This window comes from Parasteatoda tepidariorum, chromosome X1, assembly GCF_043381705.1.
Source record: "Parasteatoda tepidariorum isolate YZ-2023 chromosome X1, CAS_Ptep_4.0, whole genome shotgun sequence".
Classification (NCBI taxonomy): domain Eukaryota; kingdom Metazoa; phylum Arthropoda; class Arachnida; order Araneae; family Theridiidae; genus Parasteatoda; species Parasteatoda tepidariorum.
The window spans coordinates 53,836,875-53,844,447 of NC_092214.1; the positions used below are offsets into that span (position 1 = coordinate 53,836,875).

Genomic DNA, 7,573 nt, shown 5'->3' on the forward strand with positions numbered 1-7,573 from the left:
ATAAAATATATGTGTGTTGGCAAGACAGCACTTCATCAGGGGACACACTATCTGCCAACACACAGGAGCCTTTCTCTGTTGTCAGTGGAAAAATTGTGTGTGATTCTAATTTTGTCAAAAATGATAAATCTGAATATTGAAATAATGTCAAAAATAATTCCATGGACTAACAAACCATGTCATACTCGTACTCAAGTATTAAATTAGATAGCAAAATAAACGAATATATAAAAACAGGCAGGTAACAATAATTGCAAAAAGGCCGAATAATAGAAAAGGCATGGGGCTAGTGGCCAGAAGCTGTGATGAATGAAACTTCTGATTATATTCATTCATCTTATATTCATCACTCTTGCAGTGATGGAATTGTACTACGTTCGTAAAACTGAAACGTGCTCGTACATTAAAACACACCAGAAGAATTAGAATGTTAAGATATGAAACATTCCATAAATGAAGTTAAAATATTTTCCCATATTTTGTCCTCTCCTTTGCAACAAAGTGTCAAACTTCATCAACCCCTACACCACTTGTCACGTGTCATGCCTTGTTAAATTAAGATATACAAGCAGTTTAGAAACAAAATTCATGTTACAGGTCATATTTCAAATTTTATTTTTAAATTTTTAACTATGTATTTTAGTGACTTTTGCGAGTATAACTATAACTGCACGTGCATATATACATTTAATCTGCTGATTTTAAATGTTTTTTTTTTACAAAAATTTGTGTTGTCACATTTCTTGGTACCGCCTTTCCTCCTCCCAACCTTCCTTACGACCCAATTCTGAGTTTACGACTGACACTGTTCAACTCTGTAGCCTAGTAATTTTGAACCCAACCTAGAAGACAAGGGGACTTTGGTTCAAGCATTGGGACAAACTAGTCTTCCGGACTGGAGGACTTTTTAAAGGTGCTAGCTGTATTTTCGTTACATGGTGAGGAAAACCTCCCACGTTTAGCCCAACGGCAAGGGGATTCTAACCTATGATCCGTCTACCACTTAGGATATTTTACGCTCTGTCCTCTGAGCCACCGTGGCCTCAAAAACTGAAAAAAGTGTTTCAAAATTATAATTTGGCAGCTTGTGTCATATTATATTAACCAAACCCTTTTAGTTATGAAGCTATTGTTTCAGCATTGTAATTTATAATTTTCTAGGAAACGTAAAATTTTTATGTCACTTGCTTCTGTAACCAATAAAATTTTCATTTGAGCACTTTAAATTGAACCATGTATGCTTTTCTGAGATTGGAAACCCCACACACTCAAAGCTTTTTTCACTTTAACTTAATTGATTTGTTTGAATATTATTTTTTTAGCACATTTAAATCTAGAGAAAAAGCGTAGTCAATTCCTAACCAAAGGAAACCCAGGTTCTAGGTAACAAGCAGAGCTCTATTATAAAATTGGTTTTTACTATTTAATCAGGTATGAACGTAAGAAGAATAAAAAGTCTGAAACACCTATTTACTCTGGTCGTGAAAAAATGAATAAAAAAGCATGCGAAACTATTTTGTACGAAAAGAAAACATTAAAATTATTTGCATACTTATTTAGAGTTTTTTTTCTTCCTTTTTTTTCTATATGAGTGCAGTGCGGAAAAAAAAAACGGACTACCCTGAATAGGTAATGATTGGATCTACAAGATTATTTAACAAAAGTTGAAAAAATTATGAATTGTTAGATAAATGATTTTACATCATTTATTTTTTATAATTGTCGTTGAACAGCCGACCCAATTTTGTGTTTACGACTACTAAGGTTCAACTCCGTAACCTTGTAATTTTGTACTAATCCAGAAGACAAGAAAACTCCTGTATCAGTACCCTCAAATGTATTGATTCGTTATGGGAACGTGGAGGACTTAGCAACTCGACAGTTTAACGTGCATCAGTCACCATTTTACAACACGGGAGTCTTCGGCCGGCGGGGATCGAACACACGAACTCTTGGACATGGGCCCAGTTCCCTACCAACCAGGCTATCCCTGCCTATTTTACATCATTTGAAAAAAAATGTAGTTCTACGTGGCAAAATACAAAATTCGAGAGAATTGAAATCAGTCTACTTATATTTTTTAAATATGATGGACCGCTCTCTTGATTAAACTATTGAGACCATATTTCCTAAATTGCGACTTCCTCTTTTAATTTGGAGGTCAGAAATCCGAATCTGTCGACGAAAAGGTATATTTATTCAAAGAAAGTACATTTTTGTGATTGATTTCGTATAACTATTGTCTGCCCTAATCATTTAGCATGCATGAGATAGAACCATTAATATAGAGTCCAAGAACGGGAAAATCTGCTCATTAGATCAAGAGTTATTGAGGATAGTTTTTTTCTCTTCCCCGCACTGCACATTGACAGTCCAACAAACAGTTAAGTTTTATATATAAATCTGATTAAAGAGAATAAAATAATATATTCCTATACAAGTCGGAAATTCCACCATAAGTCACATGCCTGATTTTACACATTTATGATATATATTATTATTTCTATCAAAATAATTTATAAATAAAAATTTATAAATCCTTTCTTAATAGAACTAATCACAGTAATTAAATGTTGATTTGAAAATTACCCAATGTGCACTACGGAATACAATAGGAATCTAAACTAGATAACCAGCCTCCTGTGTTGGCGTGAATAAGAGGCGTTTCACAATGTTGCTTCAAACACCTACTGTTTGAATAAGACTAAATTCAGTTTTTATTTTACAGCAGAAAAAAAAAATAATACGAACGGCACGCACTATAATACATCCGGACAGCTGCTCCCACTACTTTGTTATACTTCTAAGAAAATCAAAAAAAAAGAGTAAGGCCTGTAGGTGTGAAAGAGTGTGTGAAACTGATTTTACCGCTACCTGGTCATTTGAACGACAAATAATGGCGTGCAAACTTTTGTTGTGAAATAATAGGTAAAGGCAAGAAAAATTCAAAGCTTAATTTTCTTTCCTTTTACATAATAATAAAAAAAAATACAATTTTATTACCACCGCGACTGAAGATTTGCAAATAGGCGTGCATTGATACGCACGACAACTAACATGTTTATTAATATTCACGGACGAGCGGGAAGAGGAGGGGGGGGGTAATTCACGAGATTGCATGATTTTGAAAAATTTTATATTTGGAATTATTTTAATGCAGCAATAGTATTCAAATCAAAGATAACATCGTAGTGATAAGAAGCTATAACAATATTTTTTTACAACTTATTTTCAATATAAGATAGCAAACATTTTCAAGTGGGGAAAAAAATGTAGCGTGGAGAAATTTGTAAAGCCTCATGAACAATGGATAATAAAATAAATTCAAATTTTTGTAAACTTATTTAAATATAGCGAGATAATATTGTTGTTGTAGTTGTAGTTCATTTACGTCGCACTAGAGCTGCACAATGGGCTATTGGCGACGGTCTGGGAAACATCCCTGAGGATGATCCGAAGACATGCCATCACAATTTTGATCCTCTGCAGAGGGGATGGCACCCCCGCTTCGGTAGCCCAACGACCTGCACGCGAAGTCGAGCACTTTACGGTAGCACAGTTTAACGAGGACCAATACCGCACACCCTCGGTCCCTACGCAGACTGATCCAAGTTGTCACCCAACCGCACACTGACCGTACCAGTGATGCTTGACTTCGGTGATCTGCTGGGAACCGTGTCCTAACGATCAGTCCACTGCTGGACGAGAGATAATATTCAAATGAAAAATTATGTTTAGACACTTTTATGTTATCTCATTTTATAACCAGCGTGGAGAAGCCGACCCAGTTCTGAGTTTACGACTATCAATGTTCAACACCGTAGCCTTGGAATTTTGAACCCAACTCAGAAGACAAGGGAACTCCTGGATCAAGCAGTGGGACAAACTTGCTTTCGTAGAGGACTTTTTGATGGCACTAACCAGAATTCGCGTTACATGGAGAGGAAAACCTCCCACACGGCTAGCCAAACGGCAAGGGGATTCGAACCCACGATCCGTCTACCACTGAGGATATTTTGAGTCAGCACTGTTGACGATGCGATCCGGAAGCAAAATTCGCATCAACCGGCCTCAGTTGAGATTTGAATGTAGGCCATATTTGAACGCCCTATCTCCTGAGCCACCGAGACCTATAAAAATTAATGAAACCTTAATTTTTACCTATAAAATTTTTATCTATTTGACGTTTTATTACTAGAAAACTACTGACGATTCCCCTGTTCAACGAATTTCAAATTAATTATTTTAAGTCTTTTTTGTGAATATGATATTACTCGTTTGATAAATATTATAAACATGAAGAAAAATGTCCATAGACTAGTGAATTTTAATTTTTATCTATAAAAATTTAAAAAAAAAATACTTAATCATATCTCTGCCATGAATTTAATTTGCAAATGTATATCTTACACTTATTTATAAAATTACAATTATCTCTATTATAAATAATAATAAAAAAACATAAAATTTATTCCTATTGTTTTATTAAATTATATTATTTCTCCACCTTACTATTTTAGAACCTATGTCTTGTAAATAATTAAAAGAATTTTAACGTATGTTAATTGCTTCTTTACACTGACAGAAAATTTCACACCCTACTTCCACAGATTAAAAGTTCATATATTTTTGTTTTAATTATTTATAATTTTGCTGCCGTTTTTATTTATTTATTAATTTAAACCATCAGACGTAGAAATGTAAGATATTAAAGCATATGTTGGTATTCCATGAAAAACATATTTCTGACAGGGGTGTCAGGCTTACTTATTTAAGACAGACTTATATTTTGGGGTGGAGGGAGTTCTGAATTCACCAAATAAATTTCAACATTGGTATCTTCAGCATAAAGGATGGTGGATTCGTGTTCTTAATCATTAGAAATCTCATGTCCCTCTAAATATTTCAGACAAGTAAAAAAAACTTTCATAAATTGCTATCGATTTAAAATTATCTAAGCTAAAAACAATTTCAGAAATAAAAAAAAAAATAAAAAACCGTAATGGTTTTGCTAAAATTTTTCAGATGGAAGAAAAAAATGTGATTTTTTTTATGTGTGAAATTTAACGAACTTTTATGGCTATGTATTTTAATGGCGCAAATTTTTTTTTTAATTTGATGCCTGCGAAGTCTATGGATTCGAAATTTAATAAATATTTTTTTTTATTTCTTGAAATTATAGCATTTTAATGCTCAATTTTTATTCTCCCATTATAAAATGAATAAAATTTTAGCTTAGCTAAAACAAAGCTAAAACAATGCTCACTTTAAGCACATTGAAAAGAATAGTTTCTGTGAAATTGCAGTTTATTTGCTGAAATTCTAATTTGCAACGCATTTGGCAAAGTAAACAATCGTCTCAGTTTGCTGAATGTCAGACAAAATTTGGCAAATAACAAAAAATTTTGGGAGATCATAGTGACCTGCAGTGCAGTGACCTCCCAATCTGGCACCTCTGACTGCAGAATAATTGAAGAAAATTGGAGCAAAAAAATTTGAAAATGTTAAACTGTAAGTTTTTTAAGCTGTCAGAAATCTGCTTTATGACACTAGTATTTTTCTTATTTAAGTTTCAACAGCGATTTAAGCGTCAGAACAAGGTCAATGCGACAAAACACAACATAACATAAACGATTTATTTATTTATTTAAGTTTGATAACAAATTGTATTGTTTAAAATGTTATCATACCCCCTTCAATCATTCATTCTTCTGTTCAACGGATAAAAAATTAACTTTGATGTGTTATTGACTATTAAAAAAAACTTTCAAAAGTGTCGAATACTTTTTTTAAAAGAGATGCGATAAAATCAGAACATTGTTGGTTCAGGCTTTTATCCACAGAATCGCACATAATCAATCCAATTATACTATAAAGATGGCAGCAACTATTTTTAATTAAAGCTAGAAAGCGTTATTTAAGGGAGAGGTAGAAAAAAAAAATAAACAATTTCTTTAAATTGCGTAATACAAGACAAAATTAATGGATTAAGTTTAACGAGAAAATTTGCTCTTACTAATTAAATTCGCGATTTTACTTTCCGTGATCATATTAAAAAGAATAGGCGCTATTTGCTTCATTTTCTTATGAGTTACAGCAATATGATTGCCCAGCAATACATCTGGAACTATTGGCTGTTAAATAAGGAGACAAATAGTAAACAATAATATTCATATATTTTTTTTCTAATTTTAAACTCTTTGAAAATTTGGTTCACTGTTTAACCATAATATTACAACCTCGAACCATAACATTATGCAAAGTTTCTGCAACCTCAAAAAGGTTTACTATATTTTAATATAAATTGAACTGTAGTGTAATTAAGTTTAATAAGCATGATATTAAGATTTGATTTGGCACCGTATTTAGTTCGCATGAAATTTTCACAAACGCGTTCCAAAATTTCCATTAGAATCTTTTCGAATCATGATGTCTATGCGAAACTTTCACAGCTGAAAAGCATTGTTTGAAATCCATATTTGATAGGCTTTTTATGAGCTTTGTTTCTATGATTTTGCATCAAGAAGGGAATGAAATCACGTTATTTTAAATCCCAGACTTGATTTGAATTTTAGGAACAGAAAAATATCAAATAAAGTAAGATGATGTAAGCGAATGCTCCAACTCGGTAAAGCTACGTAAAACCACTGGCGCCGTATTTGTTGCGAGCAGAAGAATCTATGAATAAATCTTAATTTCAAATTTTATCTATCTTAACTCATATCCATTATACTTTCACGAAATATCTAGATCGATTTAAGCTTTTTGTGGCAGATTGTACGTTTCCGTAGTGTTTTTAAAAAAATATTAATGTAAATACTTTAAACTGATTTGTTCAGTAAAAATAGCAAGATTTAATACAAATTAGTGACGAATTTGAAATTTGTATATAGGAAGAAGGAGACAATGGACAATACAGGCATGATCTTGCTTTAGTAATTTGAAAATAAACATCAATTTCGTTATTCGATTGCCCCGCCCTGTAAGCAAGTAAATTATATCTTGAAATTATAATAATGAAAAAAATTTTCATTTATAGTTTTTTCTACTTTTTTCCCCTTGTATACAGGTTAAGTGCAAAATGGAGAAAACTTATACTTCTGAAACAGTTGCTTATTCTTTTCTTTCTCTCTCTCTCTCTCTCTCTCTTTAAATCAAAACAGAGGGAAAAAAACGCATCTTAAATCACGTATTCAAAGTAGTATTCGCGCTTGATTAAAAATAGGAATGCAGTCTAGCACGTTTGCTATCAATTCTCATCTAGTGAAGAATTTTAAATTAAAAAATTATAAAGGACTTTAAACTGAAAGACGCAATAAAATTCTGCGTGATGTTTAGTGCCCTATATAATTAAATCAGGTATCACATCAATAAATAATCAAATGCGTATTTTCTTTATTTTGTATATAACTCTGGTATATGTAAACGTGAAAAAATAAATAGCAAGATATGCGAGAACTTGTCCCCATGAAAAATAAAACGAAAGATATTTAAACTTAAAATGGCAAACTATTTTATTTAATATATTTGACTCCATCGGGTAAGAGAAAACTATGCTATATATATATATATA

General features: G+C 32.2%; 1 protein-coding gene across 3 annotated transcripts in view; it reads right to left on the bottom strand.

The window, feature by feature from the left end:
* LOC107450095 (uncharacterized) overlaps positions 1-7,573 on the bottom strand; it is a 174,169-nt gene that overhangs the window by 19,750 nt on the left and 146,846 nt on the right. The window lies entirely within an intron of this gene.